Genomic DNA, 21502 nt, shown 5'->3' with positions numbered 1-21502 from the left:
AAAACGATCGAAGGACTAGAATAGACACGTGACCAAAAAGGATACACGGGTGCTAAATCAGCACACGAAACGCCACATAACACTGACAGCCATTAGGAAAAGGCACAGCAAACCCATGAGAGCTAGCAGGACACCCCTGTCAGCATCCCGAAAATAAAAAACACGGATGGCACCAAGCACAGGTGACGACGTGGAGCCACTGGAACTCTTCACATGTTGCTGATGGGACAGCAAAATGGTACATACAAGCCACTCTGGAAAACTGTTTTGGCAGTTTCTTATAAAATTACACATAAACTTACCCAGTTATCCCACCCTCTGGTATTGACCCTAGAAAAATGAAGCCATATGTGCCCACGAAAAGTGGCACACCGAGGCTTATAATCAAAGTCTATGCACGATCACCCAGGCCTGGGAACAACCCAAACGTCCAGCAATAGTGACGAACCAGATGGCGCAGCCACATGGGACAGTACTTGGCGATGACAGGGACAGAGCAGCGACACAGTACCGTGGAGACACCCCACAGGTCTCCAAGGCCCTACATGTGTGGTTCCACTTATACTGTATTCTTGAAAGAGGAAAAGTGCCGTGTCAGAACGTATCAGTGGTCGCCAGGGCCGGGGTGAGGAGGGGGCGCCACAAAGGAGCAGCTGGAGGGAGTTACTTGGGGTGATGGAGCGGTTCTGGACCAGGATTGTGCGGTGGTCACTTGAATCCATATATGCTCCAAAATTGGCAGAAGAGGAAGTGGAGCTCAGAGGCCTTGGCAGTGTGACCACCAGCACAGAGCTCCTACTGGCAGAGGCCAGGCTGAAACCCAAGTGGAGCGGCTCCAAAGTCCCAAATCTTCACACCGAGCTATGCTGCTTCTTCACACTGCCATGGCTGGGCAGCGAAAGGCCGCAACAGGAAATGATAACGCCCCACATGGCTGTGAACAAGGTAGGGGGCAGAGGAGGAAGGAGGCAGGGAGGTAAGGCCCACACCTCCTCCCACACCTGAACGCCTGTCACGTGGGCACACACTTCACTGGCTTGGGCCCCTCCGCTCATCGCGTGGCACCACTCACACTCCAGGGGTCATCGGACGGTCAGGGACAGGCCACGGGACTCCTGACTCACCTGCAAGGTTGGACCGGATTACGTAGCTTAGCTCTAGAATCCATGATTTCTTCCTTTTTCCTGAGGTGAAATCCACATGTCATAAAACTAACCGTTTTAAGTGTACAATCTAGTGGCACTGAAGACATACGCAGTGTTCTGCATCCATCATTGTTACCTGGTTCCAAACTCATGCCCAGCAGTCACATCCTCCCCCAGCCCCGGGCACCCGCCAGTCCGCGTTCTGTCTCTAAGGACGCGCCGCTCTGGTGTAAGGGGACAACATGTGGCCATTTGTGTCTGGACCCTCTCGTGGTGCAGAATGGCTTCAAGCTTCTCCTCACTGGGACATGCGTCAGCACTTCACCCTCTCTGGCCCGATGACTGCCCACTGTATGATTTACCACATCTGCTTATGCATTCACCTGCTAATGTGTATTTGGGTCGTTTCCACCTTTCAGCTCCTGCGAATAGCATTGTCGTGAACATCTGTGGACAAGGATTTGTCTGAACACCTGCTTTCAATTCTTTTGGGTGCTTACTTAGGAGTGGAATCGCTGGGTCACATGGTACCTCCATGTTTAACCTTTTGAGGACCTGCCAGGCTGTTTTCCACGGTGGCTGCACCTTTTTACATTCCTACCATGATTTCTTCTTTAAAATGCAATAGAAATTCAGAGAAGCAGGCAGCAGTGCTGAGGAAAGCGGCCAGAAGAGGTGCTGTGGGGCGCACGAGAGAGAGACTGCAGGCCATGGGGGACACGAGCAGGGCAGGCAGGCCTGGCAGGGAGGGCAGGGCCGGGAGCGAGAGCAGGTCGGGCCTGTCAGGTAACTGCTCGGCTGAGCGCATATATTAAGTCGTAGGAAGTTTACCTGATCGGCAGTGTGAGGGACCTTTAACACAGGTTGGCCTCTGCCAGGGGAACCAATTCCTGACACCCATGCCCCTTTGCTGCTTAGTGGATAACGGAAAACCTTCAGTAAGAGGCGGGCAGAGGCCTGGCAGTGAGCTCATTCTTTTGTCCTGTCCCCTCGGTGGCAGAGGCAGAGCACCCAAAGCTGTCATCCATCTGCTTCCAACTGTCATAGAAGAGATGTGCCGGGGGAGATACTGAACGAGAGTCCGCGTGCAGCTCAGCGGGCTCAGCAGCTCCTGCTTCTCCTCGCTCTGACTTTAAAATGAACTCCGGAAGCTCCCACAGTAGGACAGGCAGAGCCAGTTCAGAAAGGACGAGCTCAGCACCACGGCCACCAACCAGCTCACGCTCCGTAACAGTGGGAAGGTCAGTGGGGAACAGCAGGGGTGGCACGAACCTTAACTGCTCCTGCAGCCAACCCTTCTGCTCTGCTCTGGGGACCCAAAGGCCGCCCGTATGCTAGAGCCCCAGGACCCTGCACTGCAGCCAGCTGCAGTATCGAACATCACACCCGCTTTCTGGTGTCCAGGCAGAGCGCCCTTGGGCCTGTACACATGTGAGGCGGGGGGGGGAGGGGGTTCACATCAGAGAAGGGAGGGGTCTGCAGGACCCTGGGCTGCCATACAAAGTACCACAGTCTGGGCGGCTTAAGATTTAAGCTCATTTGATGACACTGTCACCCAGAGCTTGAGTTTGGCCAGCGAGGGCACTGTGGGGAGACCCCTGTGGGGAAGACATGTGGGACCAGCCTGGACTCATGTGGGGGACTCAGCAGGCCACGCTTAGGCTGAGATGTGTTATTATGACTCACAAGCAAATGAAATGCAAGGGGAAAGCCAGAGAGAGACAGCACGACCCACTCCTCTCTGAGCAACACCAAACCAGGTCAAACCTTTAAAATTCTGGCAACCTGTTAGATTACCCCCAACTCTGAGAGCTTTGACTGAATCCAAGATCCCAGGAAAACAGGGCACTGCGACTGGCACCACGAGTGCAGGTACCTGACTGCAAAATGACATGCTGCTCCTGTGATTACGTGTAACTTACACTCAATGCTCAGAAATCTACTCTTTGCCCTCAAGGGCTGTTTCTGATTCTAGAATGTTCTCCCAGATTCAGGCTGGGAACTGCTGAAGGCCATGGCTGTTTCTTACTATCTCTGCATCTGCTGGTTACACCTGGCTCACCTGTAGAGCTTTTAGAACGGGAAGCTCAGGGCCCTGCTCCAAATAAGGATGCGACGGCCCAGGCAGGGTCAGCTTAGAAAGCTGATTCTAATGTGCAGGGTGGGAACAAATGCACCAGAGCTTCTGGCTGTCACAGGGACCCAAGGGGACAAGGGACGGGGAGCCAGGCTGGGAGGAGAAGCAGAGCCAGGAGAAGGGGCCCTAGAGAAGCCTTAAGCGCTGAGCGGTGATTCTCCAAGTTACTGTGTAGGAATCACTGGGGGCCTGAAACAATCCAGAAGACCTGCAGCCCTGAATTTCTACCAAGAGCCCAAGAGACGTCAGAGCTGCTGGTCTGAGGACCTCACTTTGATGAGCACCAGGGGGAAAGTTCAGCAAATAGAGAGAGAAAAAATTACTTAAAATGCTTTTAGCTGGATTTCCAGTTAAATGCCCACACATTTCTCTCTACTCACTCCTGAAACTGCACCAATTTAACAGTAAAGGAATGAAACACACACACGTTCCCGTGGACATGGAGAATGTCAAAGGCCACAGCACATGAGTGTCACTGATACTGTGGAGGATGGAAAGCAGGTAGAGCCCACCATTTCTGGGGAGACTCAGCAGTCTGAAAACACTTCACCGTAATAGATCTAAAATGCCAGATGAAATACTTCAAAATATTCATCAAAGTGCACAAGTGATCTGGCCAGAGAGTAAGGAGAGTCCTCAGGGGCTGAAAGGAAAAGCAAAGCAGGCGCCCAGGGAAGTTGGGGTTTGCTCCGGGCTACCCTGACAGCCCCCTGCAAGCCAGGTGAACCAACCTGGGGCCAGACCAAGACTGAGAGTCAGATCAGAGGCCCGGCATAAAGCCTGCAGCCCCTCAAGGGCTGTATGTCCAGAGAAGTGAGGGATGACAGGGCCCACAGATGCAGACAGAGCGGAAATTCATCCCCTGGAGCCTGAGCTGAGGGGAGGGGAAAGGCCTCACTCTGGATTTGCAGCCCCCATTTTCATGCGTCTTGAGGATCTTAATTCACCCGGCCTCACGCACCGAAAAGCACCACGCTGCGAATGAGTACAAATCAGCCTGGACTCTTGCCCTGCTGGTGGAAATATAAACGAGTACAACCATTCTGGAAAACTGTTGTCCATATTAAAGCAGAAAGACAAGTATCCTGCAACCCTCTGATTCCACTCGTAGGCATATGGCCTGACAGAAGAGCACAGCACGGTCACACAACACAGGCACGGGAAGCTCGCAGTAGCAGCATTCGTCATGCCCCGGTGGAAACCGCACACGTGCTCAAGCACAGAGGGGATCAACACAGTGGAATACTACACAACCATGCAAATGGACAGGGCAACCACACATCCACCTTCGTGGAGGCATCTCACAGACATGCTGAGTCAAAGGGGCCAGAGACGAAAACAGAGTACAGACTGGAAGATTCCACTTATACGAAAGCAGGTAAAACTACTCTACGCTCAGTTAGTGTCATCTGAAGGGAAGAAGTGACCAAAATGAGCAGGAGGGAATTCTGCAGTTCGATCACTTTCTGTTTCTTGGTTACACAAGCTGTTTGCTAATGATCTGTATCCCTTTGTGTGTGTATGTTATACTTCAATAAGGTGTTTACACTAAACAAACACACAGGGCGCCCAGGCATCAGGCAGAAGCAAACCCACACCATCTTTGGAGGAGCACATTCTCAATTCAGGCCTCAAAACTTTTCTGTAGATAAAGTTTCAAAAAACACGAGCTCACAATTTAAAAAATCATAAAACAAAACAAGGCCCAATAACCAATTGTTAACAGAACAGCAAATGCAACATCAGATCCACAGAAATTCAGATATTGGAAGTTGACCAAATATAGAATATAGAATTATTATTTTTGATGTGCTTAAGGAAATGAAAAAGAGAACCAAAATATAAAAAGTAAGTAACTATTCAAAATAAATAGGCTGCTTTGTAAAAGAACCAAATAAAATTAGAAATGAAAAACTGTAATGATTGAAGTTAAAAACTCTATGAGAGGAAAATGGTTATAGATGAAATTATATGGAGTTTGTGATTTGCTTTAAAACAATCCATTAAACAACTTAAAAATTAGTATAATTGATACACTGAGAGAGGAGATAAACTGGAATCAGGAAATGCTCAATTAAAACCTGAGAAGGCAGAATGCAAAGTAGGGACGAAGATAGCCTGGTAATTGTTTGGCAAAAGACAAGCAGTCTTAAGAAACAGAACAGCCGGCTCAGATTTAGAGCCAGGAATATACAGAGATTTGAAAATGAGAGTCTGGGCACCACAGCTCAGCGAGGGCAATGGAGCTGGGCTAGCCATTGGGAAATTAATTTAATAAATTTAATTGGATTTCAGTCCATTCACAAAAAACAAATTCCAGACTTAAGTGTGAACTCTTCTTGTTAGTATTCTTTATAATAGATGTGGATGTTCTTTTGTTTGAATCTTTAAAAGAAATTTAATTATAATTTAAAATATTTAAAGACTTACAGTAGAGAAGGACAAAACTTAAGTGCCTAACAGTAAAAAAGCTGGCGAGAAAAATTTGCTCGGCAGAACACCAGAAAATAGAGGTTGGCCCACCCAGGTCGCTCTCCAGCCCTGGCAGGAGAAGGGAGGTTTACTCACTGGAAAACTCGACCTGTGAGGCTATGGCCTGGGGACACCCGGTATGGGGGGTAAAGGACCGTCTAGAAAAGTAGTGATTAAAATAGCCAAGGAGTGGGACTCAGGAGTGGAAAACTGCTATTTTTTTATTATAAGCCATGTGGTAGTATTTGACATTTTAAACCAATATATATGTTACTTAGAAACAGATAAAATTTAAGCTTTAAAAAGAAAAATAATGACCACCACCCAAAGTTACGGTCTCTACGGACTTGGTCTTTGGGGTGGCTCCTCCACCTGGTCCAGGGCACAGAGCAGGAGGCAGCGGCCCTGTGAGCCCACAGCCTGCCCAGTGGCGAAGCCTGTGGCTGAGATTTGCAGGTCTCGCGCCCTGCGCCCTGCGCCATGAGTGGGCCCAGGCCTCCAGCAGCAAGAGCGTTGGTCTGGGGAAGGGCCAGTGCTCCTGCGACGTCAAAAGCTCTTCCCCCCTGAGTCCTACTTCTTTCGTCTTTTCCCCAAACTTGGTAACCTACCATTTATCTTGCCCTGCTTCAGCCTACGCTATTGGTAACAACACAGACAGCTTGTTTGGCTTGTCACCTTTCTCCAAAGGAACTCAGATGGTCTCTACACCTTTCATGTGCATATACAGTACCTGGGACTCTTTTAAAATGTGGATTCTAATTCAGTGGCTGTGGGGTGGGGCCTGAGAACCTGCGTTTCTAACCAGCTCCCAGGTGAGGAGATCCTGCTGACCCACGGGCCACACACTGAGGAGCAAGGGACATGAGGCCACTTTGTGGGGTGACAGTAACGTTTGACATCTTGATTGTGGTCGTGGTTACATGGGTACATACATTTATCAAAACTCACTGGACTGCATACTTAAAATGGGTGTATCTTATTGTTTGTAAATTACTCTTTAATAAAGTAGATTTTTAAAAGAAAAATGCATTCTAGATGGATTATAGATCTAAATATGAAAGATGAAACAATAAAGCTTTTACAAGGAAACACAAACCTTGGGGTAGGCAAATCTTTCTTAAACACAACTCAAAAAGGAGTTAACCATAAAAATAAAAACCCCACATGAATCGGACTACATTAAAATAAAAGAAATAATAATTTAAAAAGCTTCTGTTCATCAGCAAGCTCTACTGAGAGGAAAGGCAAGCCAGGGACTGAAGAAAGGTGTCTGCAATATGTATAATACATCTGACAGGGGAGCCTGCCTAGCATGTGTACAGAACTACGACAAGTCAATAAGAAACAGACAACCCAGGAGAAAAGCAGGCAAGGCACTCGAACAGGCCATTCACAAAGCAGGAGATCCAAAATGGCCCATGAACCCATGAAAAGGCACACAACTTAGTCATAAGTGAAATGCAAATTTAAACCACCAACTTATTTGTTTTGACTGCACTGCCCCACCCCAGCGTGGCTAAAATGAAGAGACAGCCACCACCAGCTGTGAGCACAGACATGGAGCCCCCGGAACCTCACCGCTGCCAATGGGTGTTGACGGCACAGGGCCCTGAACACTGCTGGGCGGCACTGATGAGAGCTGACTGTAGACACACTGGAGGATCCAGCAAATCCACCCTTGTGGAAACACAAACAAGTGCCTCCAAAGGGATGCCTCAGAATGCTCGGAGCAGCCTCACACAATGGCCCAGACTGGAAACAACCCAAACATCCACCAGTGGAAGCACAGATAAAACAGGACTATTCATAAAACAGACTTAGTGGCAATAAAAATATGGAAGAACTACATGCAACGACATGGATAAAGCCAGCTGGCAGCACAATACAGGGCACCCAGTTAGATCTGCATTTTGAATAAACCATTTTTAAAAACATGAATGTCCTGTGCAATATTTGGGAGACCTTCACACCAAAAATTCATATTACATTAAAAGTCATTATCGTTATTATTAATCACAATATCATATTTCAGCTGATCATGTTGTCTCTTGATCTGGGTTCAGGTGACGCTGTGGAAATCCCCTGAGCTTCACACTTGGGATTTGTACATGTCTTTTGTATATGTTATACTTCAATACAAAGCTTATTTAAAATAGTAAAACGAATCCTGGCCCGTGTCCCATGAAGGAGAGCCCTGCCTCTTGCCTCACATTCCCCATCTGTGCTCCCGCTGCTGTCGTGACCTTTTGAACCTGTGCATCCATCCTGGCTCATGGTCCCCCCCCACAACCCCAGCGGCTGGCCTCGAGTGTCCTTGGTGCAGCATCTGGGGGCTCTCGGTGGCCTCTCGTCCTGTCCCCACATCCTCACGACTTTTTTCCAGCTGATACTACGCACACGTCCGCGGCTCTGTGCTGCTCAGAAGACGCCCACTTCTCAGCCTGCCGAAGGTACGTCCCCAGTTTCACTTCAGCTCCCACTGGCTCTGGAGGGTCTTTCTGTTTCCCTCGCTCAGGCCGACCTGGGTGCTCCTGTCCCTCAGATCCATCTTCACTGCGTGCCACCTTCATCACAACTACGTTATCTCACACCCGACTATCCCGTGGCAGGCTCCAGGCTTCCTGGGGTGGGGACCCCAGCTGTTCACCTTTCCATCCCTAGAACCTAGCGGATGACCGTGAATGGCAGGCACTGAGAACGAGTTAAGGGACGAGGAAGTGGACAAGGGTAGTCCTGGACACATGTACGGGGATCGGGCAAAGGAATCAAGCAAGTGTTTTGCAGATGGTTCATGCCAGATTTTGGATTTGGATGGACCCTTCAGAACTTGCTCTAGGTCATCTGTTAATGAGTGGCTCACGCCAGCATCATGAGTGTGCACGTATCGTGTGTCCCTCCTGAGTGACATGCTCACTGCACACGCTGAGTGCTGGGTAGTGGTAGCTCGTTTAATTTCCTGGGAGAAGGGTGCTGTGACCCCACTTCACAGATGAGGAAAGAGGTGCAGTGGCTCGTCCGAGGTTGCATGGCAGGCAGGAGTCAGCGCATGCTCACTATACACGTTGTTCTACAATAACACCGGGTGTTGAATCACTAACATGCCCACTGAACGGGAAAGGCGAGGGGGGAAGTGTCAGCGCCCACTCTGCCCCGGGCAGCGTTCTGACTCAGGCAACCTTTCTGGTCCTTCTCAAATCAATCTCCGTGGGTGGCCACCCCCTCTCCGTGGAATGGCCCCTCAGGAAGGGGCATCACCCCAAACCCCGAAACATAGCGTTCAGCTTTGTCCAGAACCTCTCAACTCCTGCCTGAGATTTTCAGGTTTTAAGCAAAACAAAAAATCTGATTCACTGTTTCCAGTCCTACAGGAAACTCAAGTCCTTTATTTTTCTGCCACTGAAAAAAAAAAAAAAATCAAACCAGAAAAGAAAACCCTTTATGCCTTAGCAGAGTTCTGAATGCTTCTCATTTCACAGCGCACCAAACGTTGTTCACGACAAACACTGCAGAATGAAGCCCAAGCAGAAGACAGAGGAAATGAAGTGCAAAACAATAAACACAGTCGCTAATAAATAAGAAGCCGGCAATGAATCCCACTCAGAACACACCACTGGCAAGAGAAACGCCCCAAAGCTTTGCTTAAACCAAATACCATGAGGACGGATGGCTCCCCTGGGTGTCTGGGAAAAGTCAATGCACGCAGGAAGCTGCATACAGACACTCTGGGATTTGAACAACATTCAAGGTCAAAGAAGGGAGACTTGTAGATTTAGGGATGGGGATGCTTTCTCGTCAGGTGACAAAGCAGATATATCTGGGTCTCTCCGCTGGGCTCCCGCAGGCTGCAGGGCACGCACCCCCTCCTGAGATTCACCAGAACTGCACTCGGGGCACTCCAGGGAGACCTGCAGTCCCCAATTGCCTAACTGGGGAATTCACTTAACTCCGGACATTTGGGTAATCAGGATGAACCCTCAAGGAAGACAAAAAACTCACTTTGGGAAGATGTCCCCCGACCCCCTGTTGTGCGTCATGAAGTGGTGGGGACCATGGATGGGGCAGATGCCAGGTGCACAGGTCGACTGCACTGGAAGGCCCTGCAGAAAAGCTCCTGGCCTGGGAGGTAGAAAATGCATAGAAAGATCACACCCCCCACCCAGCAGCCATGGTAACCCCCTTCCTCATCACCAGGGAAACCAAATGCCACTGACTGGCCAGAGGGAGGGGAAAGTGAAAGTGAAGGCTTTTGCCCAGCCCAGTAAGATAGTTCGGAGGAAGGCATGACTAACAGGAATTCCTGACTAGAGAGTTCAATTAATAACAACAAAACCTCACATTTATGTAACATTTGGTTATTTACAAAGCACTGTCTCACCCACTATCTCCTGTGCTCCTCAGAGCAATTCTGTGTGATGGGAAGGCAGGAATTATTTATCTCCATCTTGCTTGTGAAGAAACAAAACCTTGGGACAGTGATTTCTTCGAGGTCATGGGGCAATCATGGATTTTTAAAGCTGGAAGCGTTCTTGGTCACAACAAGCAAGGGCAGAGATGACTAATCCAGGCACCAGCCTTCAATTTCCAGTCCTCCCCCCACCCCCACCCCACAGCAGGTCTGGGCATTGGTCACGGACTCTCTTGCACAGAGTTCGGGTTGCTCTGAAGCACACCATCACCGCGTGCCTGGGTCGGTCCTCAAGATGAAACCCATTTGCCATTCCAAGCCCTGTCTCACGTCTCACCTCACATATGAGGAAGCTGAGACCAGAAGGGAGAAAGGACTCGGCCAAGACTGCCCAGTGGGTCCAGGGCCCAGGCCCCAGTGACCTTGACAGCACACCACTGTATGTGCCCATCTGCTGCATGAGCAAGTCTCCCTGGGAAGACGAACTAACAGGGCATCTACTGCACGTCCATGCAGACACGGCAAGACAGTTGGCTACTGAAGTCAAGAGGGGAGTCTGAGCAGGAGACAGAAACTTGGGGGTCATGAGCATAGGGACGACTTTTAAAGCAGTGACACTGAGTTCACCCCGGAGGGAGAGCAGGCAGACAAGAGCCCCAACGCACTTTGATCTTAGAGGTCACAGACATGGAGATCAGAAGAGAGACTAGGAAGGAACGGCCAGTAAGGAGAAACACCAAGAGAGTGGGGGCCCAGCCAAATGAACGCCTGCTCCAGGAGGCGAGAAGGACCCACTGTGTCGAATGTCACTGAGGGCAGGTCCTATAAGGACTAAGCCCATGTGTTGAAGTTCTAACCCCAGGACCTCAGACTATGACTGTAGTTGGGGATAAAGCCTTTAAGGAGAGGATTAAGGAAAATGACGCCCCCCTGATTCCAACAGGACTGGTGTCTTTGTAACAAGAGGAGACCAGACGCAGAGATACCACGGACGCGTGCACACAGAGGCAAGGTCGTGAGGGACCAGCTGAGAAGGTGCTGTCCATCTACAAGCCACAGACACAGGCCGCAGGACCGTGAGACTAAATCTCCATCGTCTAAGCCCCCAGTCTGGCCTCAACAAATGACTACAAAAGAGTATAGAGCAAAGCAGTGGCAGCAGACAGGGCGTAGGAAAGCAAGGCAGGTTCTGTTTCCCACCCGTACTCTGATGGGAACGATCCCAGCAGAGAAAGAAACGATGATGATGCAGGAGAGAACAAACAACTGGTAGGAAAGAATCTCTGAATGGCCCAGGTGGGCTCCGAGCAGGAGGGCAGGGAGGGCCCGTGGACACAGTCGTGAGGGAGGGGCAGGCTGGTCATTGGCATAGGGCAGCAGGGCCTCGTGGACCCAGCCAGTCTGGTCTGCCACCGACATAAAGGTTGGGTTTAAAAAGTGTATTTTAAAATTCATTAAAAATGATACAAAACTACAAAATTAAGGGGAAAAGCGAAGGCTCCATTCCCTGGGAACAGCCCCCTGCTTCTGCTTCTGCTTCCGTGGAGTGGTCTCCCTACAGGGAGCAGCCAGAGAAAAGCACTGCTTCCCGCCTAGGCCACTTTCCCCTGCAACCCCAAAGCTCCCCAAACCCAGAAGCCTCGTGCCTCCCAGCCCCTGACGAAGAGCAGTGCCTAAGAGTGTGGGAAGACACGCTTTCCAAAGATGGACCATGCCCCCAGGAATGGGGGCTCTCCACACGCCTCTTTCACCCCCAAGTAGGGATGACCCTGGGCTCAGCTCCTAAGGCTCAATGCAGGTTAACAAGTTGGCTTCTGAAAAGCATCTGAGAACTGAAAACAGGAGGCCTGGAGAGTAGTGCGAGGTATCATTATTATTCAACTGAACGTTCTCCCCGGAACCAACTGGACTTGAATCCCTTTAAAAAAGGCCATTTCTTCTGAGAAAACTTCAGTGAATCACGTAATCCTTACTCAGAGGCAGGGAATGAAGCGCTAATGCCGATAAGACTCGGTTTTACTTCCTACCAACATTTATCCACTGAAATAACCATTTACTACACCTCAAATAATGCTGGCGCAGGGTTTCTGTTTGTCCTCAGATTTAAAAAATGGGTCACCATGGCCACCAAGACTCCTCCAAGGGTGTTCAGAGCAGCTTCAGCACAGTCGCCCCAAGCGCTTATCAAGGGGAGAATGGATAACTACGTTGTGGTTACGTCCACACAACACAATACTACGCGGCAAAGAAAAAACCCCAAACGACGGCTACACACAACCCGAACGGAACTGGAGCTGCAGACAAAAGAGAACAAGTGGGCAGTGCCTTTCGTGTGAGAGTCAAGGACAGGAAAGGGCGTTGGGGGTTAGCAACCGGGAAGGGCAGTGAGGGCTCCGTGGGGGCCTGGAAAGGACCAGTGTCTTGACCTGGGTGATTGCTTATGTGGGTGTGTGTAAACACTCATCCCATCTGGGGCGTGGACTGCGTGTGCTATACACCTCAGCACCTAAAAATCCTTTCCTTAACCCATCGATTTGCCTTTCAGCAGGAGCACTGTGGCCCTGTGCTATCTCTTCCTGGGTGGGAAATGGCTGAAATTGGAAGTCACCTTTTCCCGCGAGTTGGAAGGTTGGGAACCAGGAAAGCTACGATGGGGCCGGCAGAAGGAGACGGGAGCAAGCAGCCTGCCACTCTCTTCTTAGCCTTGGTTCCCCTTGTTTTCTTAATCATAAAAATAGTATATGCTCATGGTAAAAACAAACAAAAGAGAAGGACGCAAAATAAGTCCCCAATTCTTCCTCCTTCAACCACCGAGCCCCCATTCCCCAGATGTCCCAACTGGAAGCATTTTCTTATTCGTGCCGGAGTTACCTAGCAGAAACTCCCCATATACAGAAGGTGCCAAAAATTGTATACACGTTTTAAGAAAGGAAAAAATGGTATTAATATGAACTGATAACAAAAGACGACTATAAGTCACGTCTGACATCTGCAATTCCAAGAAGTGCTCAAAGTGGTTCCCATCAGCGTTTAGATACATCTGATTATAGCGAACTACTGCTTGAGCAACGTTGTCCAAAGTGTTAACATCTCTTAAAATGTGTATATATATATTTTTTTAGCACCCCTGTATATCCTAGACCTACCTCCGTCTCATTCATGGCCTCACAGAATTCCACTGTATAGACGGACCTTGCTCTTGAGGTGCCTTTGTGTGGTTTCAAGCTTTACCCAGAATAAACAATGTGGCAATTAACCTCAGCATGCATGCAAAACAAAATGGCTAAGTCTATCTGTGCTATAATTTCTTAGCAGTGGACTTCCTGGGCCCTAGGCTTTATTCATTTATCACGTTGGTGATACGTCTGGTCAGATCGTTGTATGAGTGCCTGCTTCCCCTCACCCCTGCCAAAGTCAAATTGTTTGATCTGTGCCAGTCTGACAGGTGAAAAAATGGTTTGTCCCTGTTGTGTTACTTTCCACTTATTTAACTAAAACAAAGTGCGTTGACTGGTGGGTTCACATTGTCTTTGTTCAAATCCTTTAAGCATTTATCTATCTTTTGGGTGGAATTAGGAATTCCCTCATTCTGGAGTTGTACTCTTCATCCAGGGCGCAGTGGCTCTGCCTATGTTCCACCTGGGCCCAGGTGCGGCCTCACCCATCAGCGCCATCAGCGTCCGCAGCCGCTTTCACACTTCAAGACCGTTGAGCAGCGCCGGCAGTGGCTGCCTAGAACCTGTACTGTGCGGAGCTTCACAGAAAAAGCATGCTGACCGCCGCATCTAATTGATTTCTTTGGAAGAGTTCTTTGGAAGTTAAGGAAATAGCTCTGTGTCAGATAGTTTCTGCTTTGCATTTAACTCATCACTCAGTTCTCTGTTCTCCCTCCCACCCCCCAACACCAACCTAAGGTCAAGCGTAACAGCAGAAACCGCTGTGCAGGTGTGTGCACATGGTGCCTTTGCGAACACTCTGTCTATGTGAGTTTAGTTAGGGTGGTATTTTATACCCATTTCACACATGTGGCAATCGAGGCTCAGGGCCACCGGTGACTTTCCAGAGGTGCTGGAGCTAGGATGGATGCCCTGCTTGTCTGGCTCCAAGGCCACAGATCTCCCCACTAGAGCATCTTGCCTCTTAATAGACGCTGCCAGCCCCAGGGATGGCAGTGATGGTAAAAAGCAGAGTCTGATGGGTGTTGCTTTTGTCACCACCAGGATCTGTGAGGGACACAGGCAGAGGATGGGGGAGCCCCCGCCTTGTCACCGTCATACTGTGTGTGAAGACTGCGCATTCCTGAGCTGGAGTCGGGGCAGGAAGGAAGGTTACACCCACCAAGCAGAAACCACATGGGAGGATGGAGCCCTCTCTTGGGGATGGAGTTTGCACACCCATCTCTCCAGCTCACCCACTTGTGAGGGGCTCCCCAGCGAAGCAGGGAGGAGCTGAGAACTGTGACACAACAGAAATGCCTGGGGAAAGAGCGAGCAGGAGCCTGAGGCAGGCACAGAACTTTTGTTACCCCTGCCCCCACGCCATGGACATCACTCCACAAATCTGACAGTGGCCATCATAATCTCAGAGTCCTGAACAAATCACAACCAAAAAAACACTACCCCCCTGAAAATCATCACTCTGTAAAACCACAGACCCAGAGCAGGAGTGGCTCAAGAAGAGGTTGCAGGAAGCTGCATGGGCTGTGCTCTCTGCATGTAACACGCACGGGCCGTGTTCCTCCTGACCAGGGTGGCACATGAGGAGGGTGGCCTCTGGGAACCTGCTGGTGTAAGTTTTCTTTAGAAAAGCATTTTTAAGGGGCTTCCTTGAAAGTTGTGCTTTCTTTTCCTTTCCATCTTCGCATTTAAATCAATTCAATTGTTTCCGGACGATGGAGCAAATGCACGGGGCGGGCTTCCCTTCATCCTCACAATCCTGAAAGGCTGGGGTTGCAGACCAGGGGACCAGTAATGAGCCCACCCGGCATGTGTGGGAAGGCCGATTCCACACCCAGACTGGGACTCACGGCCCAACCTCTTACCCTCCCCAGATCTCAGGAATGACAGCAAAGGTAATAATATGTCACATCTCGCGTTTTCTCATTTTATGCTTGGTGTAACTGACAAGCCTGAAAATAATCAGTATTAACATCCAGATCACACCAGGGAGAAACGACTCCCAGAGCGCCGAAGGGACGACAGGCCTGTCCAAGGTCACAGGGCAAGCACAGATGAGCCGTGGCAACTTGAACCTGCTCTCACGCAGCCTCAGGCCTGATGGGTGGAGCATGGACCTCCTGCTGCCATCTTGGTTTGAAAACCAGCAGCAGTCAGGCTGTGCCCGGGTGGGCATCTGGGACTTCTGGCCCACAGGGATGAACCCCGCACTGATTACCAGGAGCCACTGTCTTCGAGGCCAAGTGCAGGGGCCAGGCAAGACAGAGCACAGGCGTGTTCAAACCAAAGGGAGGAGGCTCTGTTTTCAGCAACTGATGCTCCTTTTCATCAGAATCACCGGAACACCAGGGCTCAGTCTGGCCTTTCACACATGAGGCGCCACAAGGGGCTGGACTCACAGGGGCACCTTCACTCCCTGAGTCCTCCCACAACCACACACACAGTCCTTCAGTCCTGGGAAGCAAGTCTTGTTTCAAAAGGGTGGAGAAACACTACATAGGAAAGTGGAGACGGACGTCAGGGGGCTACAATCTCAGCCTGGAATCTTCTACCCATCTCTGGGTCCTCTGCGCCCTACCTGCTTCCTGTAGTCTTCCCTTCCCGAAATTCTTTTCCATCTAGTCTGAGTCTCAGCCACACTCTGGTGGTGGCATACACAGCCTGCATGGCACGACCTGCTTAGGGCAAGGGCATCTGGGTCTCCCATCCCTTCTGTGTGCCTGATGGTGCCCGCTGACTAATTCAGACAAGAGCCAGCACCTTTAGAAGAGTTACAGTCATTTTAAAAGGTTACAGAAAGGATGGAAGGGCAAACAAAACATAGTCCATCCAGACAAAGGATTATGCTTCAGCCTTAAAAAGAAAGGAATTCTGACACAGGCTACATGGATGGGCCCTGAGAACATTACACTGAGTGAAATAAGCCAGACACCTAAGGACAAACACTATATGATTCCACATATATGAGGACCTAGAGCCATCAAATTCATAGAGACAGAAGTAGATGGTGGTGCCAGGGGCTGGCGGAGGGGCTGGGAGTGAGTGTTTAACGGGGACAGAGTATCAGTTTGGGGAGATGGAAAGTCCTGGAGACGGACGGTGGTGATGGCTGCACACCAGTGAGAATGCACCTAACCTTAATGAACTGCATACTTGTCAGTGGTTAAGATGCTAACTCTCATGTGTACCGTACCACAATTTAAGAACAATCACAGACAGGATCACTGCATGCAGTCTCCATGCCGTTTGGTCTGGTGGGCTGCCAGCCTCCCTTGGTGACACCGCTGCTGATACAATCCCCGTAAGTCCAAACCATTTTGCGACGTGAAAGGCAGAGTCCCCGGCTCCCCTTGCCCAGAACCACGGCCCACGGCAGAACCATTATTTCTGTACAGCTACGGTGAGGGTGGAGGGAAGTGCAGATTCAGGGAAAGGACAGACGTGCCCAACTGGAGGCAAATTCCTGTCCTCGCGTCAATTCCTGTGCATGGGGTTTCCAGCACACATTATACCCCGAGAAGGTGCTCAGGGATTGCCCAGGGGCTGACCAATGTTCAATTCCTTTCTGGTGGGTTGATAACCTTATACCTTCACAAGGAGTCATAAATGTCAGGAGAAATTTTTTCAACTACAAATCAGAGGCTTTGAGAGCAGGCCAGGCACACAGGTCAGTTGGTCCAAGACCAAGTTTGCGCAAGTGGTGGTCCACTCGTGAGCTCATGACAGAAGCCCCGGCTCAGACAACCCACTCGCATGACGCCCAGGCCCAGCTACGCCAGCTGCTCCTTCAGCATGACTGCAGCCCTGCGGCCCCAGCAACAGAGCGCTGAGCCCACCCTACCCCCGGTGCTCCAAAGCTGGGTATGGGCACTGTCCTGCGCAGGTGGCCTCAGGCCCCAGCCCACGAGGACCTCATTCTCATCCTGGCTTGGCTGGGAACCTGGGCTCTGCCTAGGCCCCTCTGGGAGGGGCTGTCCTCTCCTCCCTCCCTCCCTCCCTCCCTACCCCAGAGGCACCACCTTCTCAGGAGCCTCTGAGTCAGGCCTGGCTGTGGTCTGGAAACTTCCGGTCCTTTCAGGTGTTAGAAAAGGTTCTTTTCCTCCCTCTGGGGCAGGTGCAAGAGGGCTGCCCTGGCGGGCCCCTAACACCCGACCCCCCATTTATCCCTTTTCTCTCGGAGGGGAGTGGGGACTTTGCCAGATGGAGACACTCAGAGACGGTCCCGGAGAAACAGAGGAGAAAGATACGGGGATGTGGAAAGTGGAAGAAAGAGAAAGGTTTGGAAGGGGAAAGGGGGACAGAGGAGAGAGAAATAGAAGGAGTGGAAAGGGGGAAAGAGATACTGGGAGAGGGATGGGAGCCCAGCACCCCCGGGCGAACGGAGTCATCACTCCCGTCCCCCAACCACGCTCCCGCCACAGCCCCTCACAGCCGCGACCCCCCACAGCATCCCCCACACCGCGGACCCCTGTACCCGCCGGTGTCTACTCTCCCTGCAAGTCGCTTCCTCCACCACGACTGCACCCCTTCCCTCAGTGTGTTCCCCATCCTCACCCCAGTACCGTTTCCCCTCCCCCATCTTCCCCCTACACCCCAGCGCGTCCGCCGCACCTACCTGGGGTGCTCATGCTCTGCCAGCCCCGGGGCACCTCCTCCGCGCAGGCCGCCGGCTTCCTCTCTCTCGCTGCCCAGGCTCTTAGTCCCCGCCGCCCTCACCTACCGCGCCCGTCTGGGGGCTGCAGGGCCAGGAGGGGGCTATGTGCTTCCCGCAGGAGTCTGGAGACCAGAGGAGGGCAAAAGAGAGAAAAAAAGAGAGAAAGTGTGTCACAGGCTGGGAGGGGCGGGGGAGGGAAATGCAAAACCCGACAGGAAATGAGGCAAAAAATGCAAAAGGTTAGAAAAAGAGATAAGGAAGAGGGGGAGAGGCGGGGTTTGGGTCTAAGGCCTTGGGAGGAGGGTGGTAAGAAGTGGGTGTGGTGGGATGGGCCCTGGGGTGGGGGCGCTAAAGGGAGGGGATTGGTGGACCAGGGATGGGAAGTGGGGGAGATCCGCAGACCTTGGCTGCCACCACCTGCCCCAGGTGGGGAGAAGCTGGACCCCAGCCTGCACACGTCAGCTCCCACCAGCTCTGAGAGCCTTCCAGAGCCCAGGCATGGCCTTGGGAAGTGATGCACCGAGGGGTGGGAAGCCATCCTGCAGCCTTGAGGAACCCCAGGCCTCTTACTGCCTCAGCCTTTGTTCTGCAAGCTTCCTGGGGCTGGATGGGTCAGTAGACCTCTAAGGCCTCTGACACCCTCCTGGACACTTCCTGGTGACAGAGCGGCCTGCACTTTCCTCGGCACTGCCTCTGGCTGCAGCACCACCGCCACTCCCCCACGAGTGTTCTCAGGGTTCTAGTGACCCTCACTTGTACAGTAAGAGAAACTGTGATTTCTGGATGTCGTCATTTTAATAACTTATCCCCAAAGCTGACAGTAGGTAGGCCCCTGGGTGAGTCGCTCTTTCACAAGCACTGTATGGGTGGCGAGGTCCCGAAGCTTTATCTGAATTGTGAACTTAAAAATCTGGATGAACTGGGACCTCCAGCGAATCCTGGGTTCTAGTCTTCCCACTGCCGATTTGCCACTGTGTCCCCAGCCCCACAGCTCTCGGTCTACTGTGCCTCAGTCTACCACTCTTCTCCCTGAAACGTACCCTCCTTTTCCTGTTTTAAGTTCTCTAAGGAAAGTTCCTTGAGCTCCTGGAGAAAGTGCCATTCTCTAAACGAAACAGCTAAGCACGGACATAACGAGTGGCATGTGGGCCAAGCCCAGGAGAATTTGGTCTTGGCAATATTGAGGAGTGCAGTTATACTGATGCCCAGGGGCTGGGGGCCAAGGGAGACGCGAGGTGGCTTTCTGCAAAGCGTGTTCTAAAACGGAATCAAGAACCGCAAAGGGAGACAGTCCCTAAAATAAATCGCAGGCCCACAGCATGTAAGTGCTCCGTCCCCAGTGACTCGCCGGCCCAGCGAGGAATCTCCCTTGTACTCGGCAAAACCTTTAAATCAGGCAGTGTGGTTTTAAAGAAGAACTCTGGTTTCCTTCACGCAGGGGGTGAAGCATAGGCATGCCTTAAGTCAACAAAACTGGCGGCTGACGTACACAGACAGTTACGTGTACACGTTCTGCTCAAAGCTGGAGGAATTTTCACAAAGCGAACACACCCATGAGACCCACACCCTTTTCAAAAAATAGAACTTTGCACCCCAACTCCCTCTTCTGCCTCCTTGCCGCCACCCATCAAGGATAACCATGTTCTGACCTCTAACAGCATAGATCAGTTTTGCCTGATCTATTGACTATAAAGTTTAAAAACCATATAATTGGAGCCATGCATAGGTTCTCTTTGGAGTCTGGCTTCTTTCACTCAACAGTCTATTTTTGAGATTTAGCAGTAGTATTACATGCAGGTATAGTTCCTTGAAGACACGTCTTATTAGAACTTTGAAACATTCAGAAGAGTTAGAAGGACTGTATAGTGAACACCCATGTATCTCACGACCTGATTCTACAATGAATGTTCTATGATGTTTGCTTTTGCACGTATGAATCCATCTAGCCCTCTCGTCATCAATCCTCATTTTCAGTTTTTTAAAATGCGTTTCAAAGTAAGTTGAAGACATCAGTTTACTTCACCTTTCAATACGTCCTCATACATATCATTAACTAGAGAGGGGTTTTTTAAGGTAAAATTTATAACAGATTTTAATGATACCATGAAATGAGTTTTCACAACTGTGCACACCGTGTAACCCAACCCCTATGAAGATAAAGAATTGTGTGGTCCAGCACGGCAGGTACCAGCCACACCTGGCTATTGAGAGCTTGACATGTGACTGATGGGAATAAGGAGCCAAATTCTAAATTTCATTTCATTTTAATTAATTTATATCTAAAAACTGATCCGTGACTCTGCTACTGGAAAACTTTCAGGTATGTTTTTGGGAACAATTTTAGCACAGATGGTCTCCGACTTATGAGGGTTAGATTCGTAACTTTTGACTTTATGATGGTGTGAAAGGGATACACGTTCAGTACTTCAAATTTTGAATTTAGATCTTTTTCCCAGGTTAGCGATATTTAGTATGATAGTCTCGGCAAGCTGCAACTCCCAGTCAGCCACACGATCATGAGGGTCAACAACCAATACTGTATATTCATTGTGTTAAATGCTTTTGCCCAATTTTCAGCGAAGTAAATGTTCTGAACATGTTTACAGTAGGTGAGGCTAAGCTATGATGTTTGGCACATTAGGTATATTAAATGCATTTTGACTTAATATTTTCAATTTATGATGAGTTTATTGGCACATAACCCTATCACAAGTTGAGGAGCATCTGTATATTAATCTACTTTTCAACTGTAAATTTTACAAAATCTAAATATAGGTAACATATTTTCAAGGAAAATTTAGTGTCTGACTTGAGGTACTGCAAGTATAAAAGATGTACCAGATTTTGAAAACATGGTATATAAATATGGGGGAGACAAACTCTCCTTTACACTTCAAGGTTCTTTGGGATGGTCCAAGAATCAAATAGACATGACACAGATTAACAAGAGAAAATGACCAAGTTTAATGACATACGTACATATGGAACTCCACACACAAGACCGAGTCAGAGACCCACATGCACGAGCAGTTCAGAGACAGACAGGGAAAGTGAAATATAGGTGACATTCTGAGCTAAGGATGAGGTAACTCACTTTGTGGCTTGGGAGCTGAGGAAGGTCATTGCAGGACTATAAGAAGAGCAGATGTCCAGTGATTAGATGGGGACCTGCCCTATAGATAGGTCATAAGACATTATTTCTGGTGATAGCTCTTATTATGACCAAGGACCAAGAATTTAAATTCTTTAAGGGAGAGGTAAATGTTTCTCATGAGCCCACAGGGTCTCAACTGCCTTCAGCTCAAAATAATTTACGTGCCAAAGTGGCACGTCTTGGGGGAGAGCTGTTCTGAATCCCTTCATAAAAGAGAATGCAAAACACCCCATTCATAATTATGATATTGATTGAATGTTGAAATAATATTCCTGATATGTTGGGTTAAGTAAAATATATTATTAAAATGAATCTCATCTGTTTCTTTTTTAATGTTGCTACTAGAACAAATTAAATCA

At 49.8% G+C, this 21502-nt stretch overlaps 1 protein-coding gene across 3 annotated transcripts in view; it reads right to left on the bottom strand.

Moving 5' to 3' along the window:
• CARD11 (caspase recruitment domain family member 11) overlaps window positions 1-18181 on the bottom strand; it is a 92647-nt gene extending 74466 nt beyond the window's left edge. For all 3 annotated transcript variants that reach the window (XM_074313987.1, XM_019757568.2, XM_074313986.1), the window contains exon 1: window positions 17951-18181. The gene's annotated coding sequence lies outside the window, so the exon portion shown is untranslated. The remainder of the gene's footprint in view (window positions 1-17950) is intronic.
• Window positions 18182-21502: the final 3321 nt, after the last annotated feature.

The sequence above is a fragment of the Rhinolophus sinicus genome, linkage group LG10 (genome assembly GCF_036562045.2).
Source record: "Rhinolophus sinicus isolate RSC01 linkage group LG10, ASM3656204v1, whole genome shotgun sequence".
Classification (NCBI taxonomy): Eukaryota; Metazoa; Chordata; class Mammalia; order Chiroptera; family Rhinolophidae; genus Rhinolophus; species Rhinolophus sinicus.
The sequence above is the reverse complement of the archived record's forward strand: the minus strand, read 5'-3'. Positions and strand labels throughout refer to the sequence as shown.